Below are 15,230 nucleotides of genomic sequence, written 5' to 3'. Positions count from 1 at the left end.
TGCCATACAAAAATTATGAAGTGTTTTATTACCATACTCAGTTCAACGATGGAAGAAGGCTTCTCGTTACGTGTGACAAGATATGTACACATTACATATGCAAAGATATCATATTTTTTGGAAATTTATGTATATATAACAAACTATTAAATATTTGATCACGAAAGTAATGAAAATCATAAAATTAAATAAAATCTACATAAGAAACACAAAACATAATAAGCCTTGTTGCCCAAAATAGATTGACTCAAAGCCTTCGTTAAAAAATTAGCGTCCAACAGTGACAAAGCTATTAGTGAAAGGTACTAATTGAGAGGAATTGTAAGTGGATTGCACATGGGTATCTAGAGAAGAAGGAGGACCATCATGCATATCAAGTGGAAGCACAGGCAACGATGCTTCAAGCTGAAGAACTTTTATTACTTGTGCAGCCTTAGGCCTTTCCTTGTCATTTGGGTTAGTACACCACAACCCCACAACAATCAAGCTTGTCATTTCATCCACATCAAACTCCTTATTCAATCTCTCATCAACAACATCCAAAACATTCCCTTCCACATATAGTTGCCACACCCAGCTCACAAGAGGCACATGATATTCCCCATCTTGGTAAGTCCTCCTTCCACATGCAATTTCAAGAGCCACAACCCCGAAACTATAAATGTCTGATTCCTTGCTAGCCCTACCATCGTTGATATTGTTGGTAGTTTATTAGATGATAGTTGATAGTTGATAGTTTTAGAGAATTGTTTTAGAAAGAAGGCTATGTCATTGATTTCTTGGATTGATCAATTACAACATACCAATTGCCTATTTATAGGCTCAAGTCACTAACCTCTCAATGGTAATGAATGTTTCTACATTACTTTAGGTCTTTCTAGAGTTTTCATGATAGATTAGTATCATGATAGTTCTAGATTCTTCTATCTTATACATACACTTATAGTTCTAGATTGTTGTACCATATTCATACACATTATAGTTCTAGATTGTTCTACCATATTCATATACACTATAGTTCTAGATTGTTCTACCATATTCATACATATTATATTTAAGAATATTCTAGAAATTTGTAGCAATTTCAACACTCCTCCTTGATGCAAATTTCTGTGACTCCGAGCATAGCTCGTAATTCTTCAAATCTTGGTCTCGGCAAAGCCTTCGTGAATATGTCTGCAATTTGATCTTCTATTCTGCAGTAGTCGAGTTTGATCTCTTTAGTTGCTTCAGCTTCTCTGATAAAGTGATACTTGATTGCTATGTGTTTTGTTCTGCTGTGATGAACTGGATTCTTCGTCATTGCAATTGCTAATTTGTTGTCGCAATTGATTTTAGTAGGCTCATCTTGTTTTTCTCCCATGTCTTCAAGTATCCTACGAAGCCATATAGCTTGACTCGTTGCTTCAGCAGCTGCCACGTACTCTGCTTCTGCTGTTGATTGTGCTACTGTAGCTTGCTTCTTCGACGCCCAAGAGAACATTCCCGATCCTAGTGAGAAAGCATAGCCAGAGGTACTCTTCATGTCATCTGTTGAACCTGCCCAATCATTGTCGGTGTAGCCAAGTAATTCTGAGTTGGTTTCGGTAGTATACCATATACCGAACTCTTTTGTTCCTTGTAGATACCTCAAAATTCTTTTTCCTGCTCCAAAGTGTATTTGACTTGGGCTTTGCATGAATCTTGATAGAAGACTTGTAGCATACATTATGTCAGGCCGTGTAGCTTGAGACTTGATGTAAAGTGTAGGCTCACTCTTGCTCATCCTGAATTTTCGATCCATGAAATACTGATCGATTCTGCTATACCATGCTCGAGGTGCTTGCTTCAAACCGTAGAGTGCTTTTCTTAGTCTTAACACTTTGTTTTCTTTGCCTTCAGACACGAATCCTTGTGGCTGCTCCACATAGATCTCTTCTTCAAGTACGTCGTTAAGGAAGGCGGATTTGACATCTAGCTAATGGATACTCCATCCTTTTTGTGACGCAAGAGCTATTAGAGCTCTTATGGTATCAAGACGAGCTACTGGTGCAAATGTCTCATTGTAGTCAATTCCGGGTTGCTGTGAGTAACCCTTAGCTACTAGCCTCGCCTTGTGTTTCTGTATGGTGCCATCAGGGTTGAGCTTTGTCTTATAGACCCACTTAACCCCAATGATATCTTTTCCATGGGGACGATTTACTAACTCCCATGTGTTATTTTTCTCGATCATCTGTATCTCTTCTTCCATTGCCTTGACCCATACTTCTTGCTTTGACGCTTCTTCAAAGCTTCCAGGTTCAAGTATGGCCAAGTTACAGGTTTCATATATGTCCACCAAAGATCTTACTCGTCTTGGAGTAGACTCTGGTGATGATAGTTCTTGATCTTGTTGTTGTGATGGAGGTGAAGGTGGTTCACCTGGTTCTTCTTCCTCATCTTCTTCTTGAGGTAGTTTAGCAGGTATAAGAACGTTCTTCTCCACTTTTTCTTCATCCCAATTCCATGAAGCATATTCATCAACTTCAACATCTCGACTGATGACGAGTTTCTTAGTTTGCAAGTTGTAGACACGGTAGCCCTTAGAGATATTGCTATACCCAAGGAAGATACCTCGTATAGTCTTGTCTTCAAGCTTGTGCCTCTTCACGTCTGGAATATGAATGTAGCATATAGATCCAAAGACCCTTAGGTGCTTTGCTGATGGCTTCTTCCCGTTCCAAGCTTCAATTGGAGTCTTGTCTTTTACAGACTTAGTTGGACATCTGTTGAGTATGTAAACAACAGTGTAGACTGCTTCAGCCCAGAATGTGTTAGGTAGTCCCTTTTCCTTGAGCATCGATCTAGCCATCTCCATAATTGTGCGGTTCTTTCTCTCGGACACTCCATTTTGTTGAGGAGAATATGCGACTGTAAGTTGTCTCTCAATGCCTTCATCCTCACAAAATCTTTCAAACTCGCGAGAGGTGTACTCTTTGTCGCGATCACTTCTTAGTACTTTTATCCGTTTTCCACTTTGATTTTCAGCAAGGGCCTTGAACTTTTTGAATACTCCAAAGACTTCTGATTTTTCTTTTAGAAAATATACCCATGTCATTCTAGAGAAGTCATCAATGAAGAGTATGAAGTACCTGTTGTTCCCATGTGATGGCGTCCTCATTGGTCCACAAACGTCCGTATGTATCAGCTCCAATAGATCTTTCGCTCTCCATGCTCCACTTGTTGAGAAAGGAAATCGATGTTGCTTACCAAGAAGACATCCTTCACACATTTCATTGTTCTCTTTTATGCTTGGAAGATCTCTCATCATGTTCTTCTCATGTAACAACTTCAAGGCATGTGAGTTGAAGTGGCCAAATCTTTGATGCCATAGCCATGAATCATCAACTTGTACCTTCATGGCAATGTTTGTTGCATATTTTAAATTTAGAGGAAAGCTTCTATTGCTCTTATTCATCTTTACTTGGGCTATCTCAGACCTTTTATTTTTGTTGTCTAAGATTTTGCATACACCTCCTTCAAAGTGAAGTGTGTAGCCTCTCTCCATCATTTGGCCAATGCTTAGAAGATTTTCTTTTAGGCTGGGAACTAGTAAGACATCATGGATGAGTCACGTACCTTTATCTGTCTCCACCATGACAGTGCCTTTGCCTTTTGATTCAACCACACTTCCATTTCCCAGTCGAACTTTGACTTTGACAGACTCATCAATACTTTTGAAAATAGTCTCATCCTTGGCCATGTGATTTCTACATCCAGTATCCAAGTACCAACTTCCTCCCTTTTCTTTTATTGAGTCTTGAGTGGCGTAGAACGTACATTGTTCTTGATCATGCTCCTCTGCAATATTGGCTTGATGCCTATTTTTGTTGCGACAATTTTTCTCTACGTGCCCGAACTTCTTGCAATGGTTGCATTGTGGCATATTATGGAACCAACAATTTTTCTCTGCGTGACCTTGCCTTTTGCATATATTGCATGGAGGATTTTTATTTGTTTTGTTCTTAAGGAAATTCCTAGAACCTTCTCTTCTTCTGGAAGTTTCTCCATAATTTTTCTTTCCTCTATTTTCTTTGTTTTGGGGCTGAAATTTAAACTTTGACTGGAAGGCATTTTCAATTGTATCTTCTTTATGCCTATACAATCTTTGCTCATATGCTTCAAGAGAGCTCACAAGTTCTGTCTCTGATAGAGTGGACAAATCTTTGGTTTCCTCAATCGTTGTCACGATTGGGTCAAACTTTTGGGGCATAGTAATTAGAATTTTCTCAACAATTTTCTTGTCAAGAATATCTTCCCCAAAAGCTCTCATTTGATTAACTATTTCTTTAACTTTAGAATAGTAATCTTTAACTGTCTCAGACTCCTTCATCTTCAATAGTTCAAAATCTCTTCTTAGAGATTGAAGTTTAACGGCACGTACCTTAACACTTCCTTGAAACTCCTCCTGCAATGTGTTCAACGCTTCTTTGGCAGTCTTAGCTCCCATAATTCTTGGGAAAATTGGATCTGTCACCGCTTGTTGCAAGGTGAACAACGCCTTTGAATTTTTCTGTTTATTTTTCTTCAACTCTTTTTCTTGAGATGCATTAAGAGCTGAAGTATCTGCGGGAATGGTGAAGCCTTCTTCTACTATGTCCCATAAATCTTGAGATGAAAAATATGTTTCCATTTTAACGCGCTAGAAATCATAATTTTCACCATTGAAGATAGGGACAAAAATAGTTGACGATTGAGTAGTGTTATCCATAGCTTAGAAAAAATATTATTAGAGTGAGTTAATAGTACAAAGGAAATTTTTGAAGTAGTTGGGAGGATTTTGAAATGGTAGGTAGGTAAGATAACTACGCCCAATGTATGACCGAACGTAGCTCTGATGTCTCTGTTGGTAGTTGATTAGATGATAGTTGATAGTTTTAGAGAATTGTTTTAGAAAGAAGGCTATGTCATTGATTTCTTGGATTGATCAATTACAACATACCAATTTCCTATTTATAGGCTCAAGTCACCAACCTCTCAATGGTGATGAATATTTCTACATTACTTTAGATCTTTCTAGAGTTTTCATGATAGATTAGTATCATGATAGTTCTAGATTCTTCTATCTTATACATACACTTATAGTTCTAGATTGTTGTACCATATTCATACACATTATAGTTCTAGATTGTTCTACCATATTCATATACATTATAGTTCTAGATTGTTCTACCATATTCATACATATTATATTTAAGAATATTCTAGAAATTTGTAGCAATTTCAACAGATATATTCTGGGGCAAGGTACCCGTAAGTCCCCACCAACCCTGTCCTCTGAGTCCTCAACCTTGGATCCACCAACTTTGCCATCCCAAAATCACCAAGCTTGGTGCTAAAATCTGTGTCCAACAGCACATTAGCTGACTTAATATCCCTATGAAGAACACTCTGCTCTGCATCCTCATGAAGATAACGAAGGGCCAAAGCTACCCCTAATGCTACCTTGTACCTGTGAAGAGAATTGAGAATATAAAAGAGAATTAAGAATAATTGTGAATAATAATGTTTAATTTCACTAGCATAAGCTAATTCCATCACAAGAGACAGAACTGTATATACAAAGCAAAAAAAAAAAAAAAAAACTAAGAAGAAAATAATGGTTACCCTATTTGGATAAGCCTCCTTATAAGCACTTAAATATATATATAAAATAATCTTCTTGCATAAGGTCAAGTTAAGTTATGCATAAGTTAAAATTGTCTTTGTATTTGCATTTACTGGTAGAGTGTTATGAAACACAAACACAAGTGAAAAACCCCTGAGGGATCATAAATAATAAAATACATACAAGAACATAAAAGCTAAGTTACCTGACATCCCAGGCCAAAGTTTTTTTCTCCCCAAAGAGATGGGTGTCGAGGCTTCCATTAGGCATGTACTCAAAAACCAACAGAAACTCTCCTTTCTCGTAGCACCACCCTAGGAACTGCACCAAGTTGTATAAGACGGCTTATGATCCTAACCTCATTGATGAAAACTCTCTCTGAATTTTCAAAATTTTGTGAAAATTCTTTTCACAGCCACAACCCTTCCTAAATAACTCAGAACCCCTTTGTAAACTTGTCCCGAGCCACCTCGTCCAAGCTTTGCTTCCTCCGCGAACCCTTTCGTAGCAACAACTAATTCTTTGTACTCAAATCTTCTAGGAATAGTTGCCCTATCCAAATCAAACATAGCAAAGGTGGGTCCACGTTCATTATGATCACTATCACCTCCACCCCTTCTCTTCTTCATGATTATTACCCTAGCTACAACGGCTGCGGTCACCAAAACCGTTGGACATGTCGCCACAACAACCAAAGCAACCATGCTCAACCCTTTACCGTGCTTCTTGGCCACATCATTATCCGAGGAATTATTCTTTGAAGCAGTGGAAGAAGAATTCAACGTTGAACTGAACTCCCAAGAATGAATAATGTTTCGTTCAGTATATTGGCTAGTTGAAGCAGAGAACCCAACATCCACCCACTCGGGTAGAATGTCCATGAGGTCAATCTGGTAAGAAAGTGAAGAATTCTTCGAATTTGGAGTTGCGGTTCCGTTGAAGGACCAAGACACAGAGTGTCCTATTGGAAACAGTGTAGGTTACCAAAACGTTACACTCGTTTCTGAGGTTTTTGTCGAGGTCAAACTCGGCAGTAATTAGGGATTTAAGAGAGTTATTGTCTATGCCAACGTGCTGCATGGGAGGGTCAATTGTGCCATTAAATGTGTCAAACTCAATCGCTAGCACATGGTAATGGGGAATGAAGGGATTGGAGGTGGCATTGAAAAGGCCAAAATTGCCATCTGCTGCATTTGGAGGAATATGGTAGCCATGAGGGGCTATGTAGAAGGCAAAACCGTCACCGACGTTGTCGGTTGTGGCTCTGTCAATAGTGAAAGTGAAGCGCGTGGCGAAGTTGGTTAGAACAACAGAAGATGAGTCCCACAGGTGCAGAGGTTTTCCGTAAAAGGCTCTCCCAACGCGGAAAAGATGACACAAAATAAGCTCCCTTTCCAAATACTTGTAATTGGACCCCGACAACGTCTGTTTAATAGGTTATTCAACAATGTTTGTTTAATAGGTTATTTTTAAGGTTACGAACTGTTCAACAAAGAGGAATTAATGTAAGCAAGATACTTTCCATGATCTAGAACTTATATTTTTAGTACAGATAATAACATTGACTTCTTTTAGTTATTTTTAGGCTATATTTAGTAAGCACAACTGATAAATTAATTAAAAGTTGAAAAAATTAACCTGAAATACACAATATAGAGCAAGGTAAAAAATAACTTGAAATATAGAACAAACTATTTGACCAATAGAGAGCAAAATAACACAACATTATTTTTGTTAAATTGCTCTTCAAATGTTTATCAAATAATATTTAACCAAACTATTCCTTGAAGAAACTTTTTCGAGATATATTTATTACCATCAAATCATATTGCAATAAAATAACCAATGAAAATTGAATCTAGCAAAAAAACTAGTCTCCCATACCGTGCTTGATCAAATAAATTTGGCTGTATAAAAATTATCCTTAAACAAAAAACATAAACCACATTATTATATACAATAAATTTATAAACTTTTTAAAACAAAAAAATCTCATATATGTAAAGTTAAAATGTTAGGTCTACATATAACTCTCTTACTCTGGGCCGGTCCTGCTAGTTATCAACACTGAGAATAATATTTCTTTCATACCATGTGTTGGAAAAGAATCAATATAATTAGGGAAGTGTATAGTTAAAGGGATGTTTAAAAATAATTCAAAAGGTAATATTTCGTAGTAGCAAGGAAGGCAATATTCACAAAAAACAAAAGCAAGAAATTAAGGTAATCAGTACATGGACAGTTCTGCATAATAATAGGTGAAAAGAAATAATGCCATTTATACAGAACTGAATAGTAGGTAGGTTTTGTGAATATAATTGGTTAATAGATAAACTTTCCAATCTTTTGTTGAATAGTTAATACGAGAAAAATCATGGCTCTCGAAATTTTTTGAAGGAAGGTGTCAGTTTTTTTCTTTTCTTTTGACACATGAAGGTCTCAGTTTTAAAATTAAATTCATATATATGACCCATTCCAAGTCTTGACCATTTTTAAAACGTCTGGTTAGGGGACTAATTCATCTTATTATGTAATTTACGCTTGTGTCAAATGTAACACCTGTAACATGGTTTTAAAAAAATCAACTTGTTCCATGTCTTCCTTCATATAAGAACAACTCCGATTCGGCTTTCTCAATCCTATACTCAGTCGTGAAAACTAAAAACCATGATGGCTACTTCGGAACATTTCCATTACTTCAAAACTTCTCTTCTTTTGCCCATCCTTATGTTTCCACTAGTGCAACCACTCTCCTTCAACATAACTAACTTTAGCGACACCGAAAGCGCAAGCCTCGTTGAATACGCAGGCGTTGCCAAGACTGAGAATGGAACCGTGGTGCTCAACCCACTCATCAATGGTGAAGATGGACGAGCCACCTATGTCCAACTACTGCGCCTGAAAAACTCTTCTAGCGGCGATGTCACAGATTTTTCTACTCGTTTTTCATTCACCATCGATGCGCCCAATAAAACCATGTACGCTGACGGCTTTGCCTTCTATGTGGCACCACTTACCTTTGCGTACCAAGATCCGCCCAATTCAGGTGGTTTACGTCTGGGGTTATACGATGACAACAAACCCCAAAATAGCTTCATTGCTGTTGAATTTGACACTTTTGTAAACGAGTTTGACCCATCAGGGCAACATGTTGGGATCAACAATAACTCTATTGCATCCCTTGACTAAAAGAATTTTGATATTGAGAGCAACATAGGGAACATGGGGCATGCCTTGATAACTTACAATGCTTCTGCCAAACTCCTTTCTGTCTCGTGGTTCTTTGAGGGAACTAGTTCTGGTTTTACGCCTAACACTTCTCTTTCGCACCAGATTGACCTAGCGGAAACTCTACCAGAGTGGGTCGCTGTTGGGTTTTCGGGTTCAACCGGGTCGTACAAAGAGAAAAATGTTATTCATTCCTGGGAATTCAGTTCAAGTCTAGAACTAAATTCCACTCATCCAGAGGTAAACATAGAAAGTGACATAACCAAATGTAAGTTTCAAGTCAAAGTAGTAGTTGTTGCAGTGACTTGTTCTATTATTTCTGTGGCCCTGGTTCTTAGTGTTTCTTGGTTCATTATCAAGAAGAGAAGAACTAAGGATGGTTTTGGTAATTTGGATCATATGCCTAGAAGGTTTGCTTATAAGGAATTAGTTGCAGCCACCAACGGGTTTGCAGATGATAGAAGGCTCGGAGAAGGAGGCTATGGACGAGTTTACAGAGGGTTTCTGAGTGACTCAGTGCGCGTGGTTGCAGTGAAAAGGATTTTTTCTGATGTTGAAGATTCTGAGAAAATATTTTCAAACGAGGTGAAGATTATAAGTCGTCTTATGCATAGAAACCTTGTGCAGTTCATGGGGTGGTGCCACGAGCAAGGGGAGTTATTACTTGTTTTTGAATACATGGTTAATGGAAGCCTTGACACTCATCTATTTGGAAGCAGAAGAACTTTGACATGGGGTGTGAGATACAAGATAGCATTAGGTGTGGTGAGAGCACTTCAATATCTTCATGAAGACGCGGTGCAGTGTGTTCTTCATAGAGATATTAAGTCAGGTAATGTTCTATTGGACACTGATTTCAATACTAAGGTTAGTGACTTTGGGATGGCGAAATTGGTGGATCCAAGATTAAGGACTCAAAAGACAAAGCTGGTGGGGACATATGGGTACCTGGCTCCCGAGTATGTAAAGGAAGGAAGGGCTAGCAAGGAATCTGACATGTACGGTTTTGGAGTTTTGGCTTTGGAAATAGCATGTGGAATGAGGACTTATCAGGATAGGGAGAATAATCATGTGCCTTTGACGAATTGGGTGTGGAAACAATACGAGGTTGGAAATGTTTTGAATGCTGCCGATAAGGGATTGAACGATGATTATGATGTGAATGAAATGACATGCTTGCTCACTGTGGGACTATGGTGTACCCTCCATGACCACAAGAAAAGGCCAAAGGCAGAACAGGTTATTAATGTTCTTAAGCAAGGAGCTCCATTGCCAAATCTTTTTACTGACATGCGTGCTTGAGACTGTCCTCATCCTCCCACAATGGCCAATCTGATTTCTTTCTATCGCCACCCATCACTGGCAGCAACGCTTTACAATATATATCATTATCAGATCAGCTATCTATTTTATGAAGATATAATTTTGGAATATCGTGTTCTATGTGTCTGTAATTTATATGTCATGTTTTCATGTAAATATATGCTAACGTACGCGTGAATGAATATTATTATATAGTATATTTTCAATGTACTTGACTTGCCTCATTAATTGTCCTTTTCAGGTTACCAATGGGGCATCGATCTTATTTCATTTATATCATATAAAAGGAATCAGATTGCCCATATTAGACTATGCAGCATGTTTTGGATGAGTTTTATGCTTGTGTGATTTATTTCATATGCTATAAATATACTTTTATATGACTGAATATTAATATATTTTTAATGTAAGTTTTGATTCTTATATGATATAAAGGGTGACTACAATATCAAATAAGATTATTAATTGTCTATTTTTTTAAGAAAAATTATTGTATATCAATATATAAATAACGAGTTTTGTTAATATACACATCTTTATATATTTTTTTAGGATGAGTGTACCAACAAAATATATAATTAGAGAGTATCTTAAAATATAGGTGTAACTTATTAATATACTCATACTAAATAGTAAGAGTGTGTATGTTAATAAATTTAATTTTGGTTCCAGAATTTTTTATTTTTATTTTTAGTCTCTAAAACTTTTTTCTTAATTTTATTTTTAGTTTCTTAACTTTTTTTATCCTTATTTTTAATTCTTTCAAACAACTAAAAGTGAGGACAAAAAAATAAAAAACTAAAAATAAGAAAAAAAGTTAAAAAACTAAAAATAAGAATGCATTTTTTTTAAGAACTAAACATAAATAAAAAATTTAAGAACTAAAATTAAAAATTATAAAAAATTTAAAAATTTTAAAAAAATAATAAACTCCTTCTAAAATAAGAAAAAAACTCATCACACACACACATATATATATATATATATATATATATATATATAATCTTTGATCCTCATTGTTGTGGGAAAAGGTTTCACCATTCAACGAGAGTTTGATACGTAACCCCCGTACAGGAACACATTCAAAATCAAAACACTCATTATTCTTAATTCTTAATTATGCAAACAAATTACACTCCGAATCTAAACTCTAAGACTTTACCTTCTGTGGTATGGGAAAAAGAAGAAATCAATTTTAATCGAGTTTATCAAGGTAAAGTGTGAGATTAGTATTACATGATGTAAATAGTAACTCTAGTTAGTCTTAGTTAATCATAGTTGTAACTGAATTAGTTTAACCAAGTTAAGAGTTTGTTAGTTAGCTAGTTTACTATATATATTAATTACTCTTATGCATTGTAAGAGGTTCTTTTGACAATGAATATATTCCATTTCATAATTTCTCTCCTTTGGTATTCCAAAGTTCACATGGTATCAGTTTGAAACCGTTTTCGCAATTTTTTTTCGCGCCTTCATCTTCTTTGCGTTCTACAATTCTTTCTTGCTGAATCACCTCAACAATGGTGATTTCTTACTCTGATTTTGCTACCAATCCCTCTAATCCATACTACATGCATCCGAATGAGAATCCTTCTCTTATTCTCGTTCAACCTGTGCTTGATAACAAAAACTACCAGATCTGGTGCAGATCGATGAAGGTGGCTCTTATCTTTAAGAACAAGGTCAAATTTGTTGATGGCACTCTTTCCCCTCCCCCTATCTCTGATCCTCTCTATGAACCCTGGCTTCGTTGTAATAACCTCGTTCTCTCATGGCTTCAACGTTCAATCTCTGAAGAAATCGCGAAATCTCTCCTTTGGTGTGATTGCGCTTCTCTTGTATGGAAAAGTTTGGAGAATCGGTTCTCTCAGGGTGATATTTTTCGCGTTGCTGATATTCAAGAAGACGTAGCTCGTCTTCAACAAGGAACTCTTGACATCTCTTCGTATTTCACCAAATTGATGACGCTTTGGGAAGAAATTGAGTATTTTCGTCCAATTCATGATTGTACTTGTGCTATACCGTGTTCTTGTGGTGCTGCTACAGATTTACGCAAATTCAAGGAGCAAGATAAGGTAATCAAGTTCTTGAAAGGTCTTGGTGATCAATATTCTCATGTTCGCTCGCAGATTATGCTGATGTCTCCACTTCCAACCCTAGACAATGCGTTCAATTTGATTCTTCAACAAGAACGCCAGTTCAATCTTCCTTCAACCACTGATTCTTCAATTGAGAATCAATCGTCGGTGAATCACTTCTCCCAAATGCCTTCTCGTCCTTCTAATAATTCCGATCGTGGTCGTGGTCGTGGATATTCCTCCGGTGGTCGTGGTAACCGGCTACGCACTCACTGTAATCGCACCAATCATACTGTTGAGACTTGCTTCATCAAGCACGGGTATCCTCCTGGTTTTCAACTTCGTAAGTCCAATTCCTCTAGAAATGCCTCTGTGGTGAACTCTGTTCAAGATGCTGGTTCTGCTCACATTTCCTCATCATCATCTGCTTCCACATCAACAAATGGATCAAGTGCTTCTTTGTCCACGATTCAAGAGCAATATACTCAGATTTTACAGCTACTCCAACAATCCAACTTGCAATCTACTTCACCTTCTTCAGTTAATTCTGTTTTTGCTACAAATTCTGTCTCTCATACCTCTCCCTCTCCTTCATCTGGTAAGAATCTCTCAAATAATACCAGTCACTGGTGGATTGTTGACACCGGTGCCACTGATCACATTACTCATATCTTTGACAGTTTTTCTTCCACATATCACATTGCACCCAAAACTATGACCATGCCTAATGGTGACACTGTCACTACCACAATAGCTGGTTTAGTTTTGTTATATAACTCCCTTGTTCTTCATAATGTTTACTACTTTCCTTCGTTTCATGTCAATATTATCTCTGTTACTACTCTATTTGATTCCACCTTATATGATGTGAAACTCTACCCTAATTGTTGTAAAATTGTGCAGCTACTTCATCCCAAGATGACTGGATTTACAGCTAGGAGGATTGGCAAATTGTATGTGCTTGACACCACCTCACCTCTGGTTTTCTCTCCCACACCTGGTTCTGCCAACACCTCCATCTCTCATGATCTTGCCACCATTTGGCATTTTAGACTAGGACATTTAAGTTCTCATATACACAAATGTATTTCATCTTACTTTCCCTTTGTCACTTTCAATGACAATCATAAACCTTGTAATACTTGCCATTTGGCTAAACAAAGAAATTTATCTTTCGCTCATAGTACTACTAAATCTGTTGCCATTTTTGATTTAATTCATACTGATATATGGGGACCTCTTTCCACCTCTTCCATATCTGGCCATAAGTATTTTCTAACACTTGTAGATGATTACAGCAGGTTTACTTGGACAATTTTCATGAGAAATAAAAGTAAAACCAGAACTCACTTAGTTAATTTCATTTCCTTCATAGAAACTCAATTCAATAAGAAACTCAAATGTATTCGTAGTGATAATGGGCCTGAGTTTCTCATGACTAGTTTTTACCTTTCTAAAGGTATCATCCATCATAGGTCATGTGTTGAAACACCTCAACAAAATGGCATCGTGGAAAGAAAGCATCAACACATTTTGAATGTAGCACGTGCTCTTTCTTTTCACTCTCATCTCCCTCATAACCTTTGGCACCTCTCCATACAACAAGCTATCTACATTATCAACAGACTTCCCACCCCTCTTTTGAACAACCTCACCCCTTATCAAATGCTTCATTCTACTCCTTCCAGCCTTCATCATTTAAGAGTTTTTGGATGTCTTGCATACTCCTCGACCTTACATAACAATAGAACCAAATTTTCACCAAGGGCAAGAAAATCCATATTTCTTGGATATAGGGAAGGCACCAAAGGCTACCTTCTTTATGATCCTATAACCTATGAGTTCTATGTTTCAAGGAATGTAATCTTCCATGAAACTGTCTTTCCTTTTGCCTCACCTCCACCTGCCAATAATTCTGTCAGTGTCAACCCTGATATTACTAACTTAGACACATCTGACATTCTCCTAGACCTTCCACTATCCTTACCTCCACCAAATGAACCTACCTCCCCTCCTGCACCAACCAGAAAATCACATAGACTAACAAAACCTCCTGCTTATCTCTCTGAATACCACTGCAATTTGCTATCCTCAATGCTGCCAGCATCTAATCCAAGTAAATCTCCTTACCCTCTTTCTTCTGTACTGTTATATGACAAATGTAGTCCATGTCACAAACGTTTTTGTTTGTCCATTAGTTCCCTTACAGAACCCAAAACTTATAAACAAGCTTGTAAGTTTGATTGCTGGAATCTTGCTATGAAATCTGAGTTAGATGCTCTTGCATCCACAAACACTTGGTCTATTGTTGATCTGCCTGAAGGTAAGCAACCAATTGGTTGCAAATGGGTTTACAAGATCAAGCATCATGCTGATGGATCCATTGAACGATACAAGGCCCGTTTGGTGGCAAAGGGATACACTCAACTAGAGGGTGTGGATTATTTTGACACTTTTTTCACCAGTTGCTAAGCTTACCACAATTCGCACCCTTCTATCTGTGGCTGCTATTAAGGACTGGCACTTAGAACAACTTGACATCAACAATGCTTTCCTTCATGGTGATCTGCATGAGGAAGTATATATGGATCTGCCTCCTGGGTTCTTACCGCCTGGTTCTTCTTCTAATAAAGTCTGCAAATTACATAAGTCCTTATATGGACTGAAACAGGCTAGCAGACAGTGGTTCTCCAAGTTATCCACTGCTCTTATCTCCCTTGGATACTCACCTTCATCTGCTGACCATTCTTTGTTCACAAAACTACATAATTCTCATTTCACTGCTCTTCTAGTCTATGTTGACGATATTGTCTTGACAGGTGATGATTTGCAGGAAATACAATCTGTCAAACAATTCCTTGACTCCACATTCAAAATCAAGGACCTTGGCAAGCTTAAATACTTTCTTGGATTGGAAATTTCAAGATCTACTCAAGGCATCTTTCTCAATCAAAGGAAGTATGCATTGGAATTGC

General features: G+C 37.3%; 2 pseudogenes; one reads left to right on the top strand and one right to left on the bottom strand.

Moving 5' to 3' along the window:
• Window positions 1-267: 267 nt before the first annotated feature.
• LOC114383795 lies at window positions 268-8,194 on the bottom strand (annotated as a pseudogene).
• Window positions 8,195-8,296: 102 nt separating this feature from the next.
• LOC114383793 lies at window positions 8,297-10,297 on the top strand (annotated as a pseudogene).
• Window positions 10,298-15,230: the final 4,933 nt, after the last annotated feature.

The sequence above is a fragment of the Glycine soja genome, chromosome 14 (assembly GCF_004193775.1).
Source record: "Glycine soja cultivar W05 chromosome 14, ASM419377v2, whole genome shotgun sequence".
In the NCBI taxonomy this organism is placed as follows: Eukaryota; Viridiplantae; Streptophyta; class Magnoliopsida; order Fabales; family Fabaceae; genus Glycine; species Glycine soja.
Note: the sequence above shows the minus strand (reverse complement) of the source record. Positions and strands in the feature narration are given on the sequence as shown.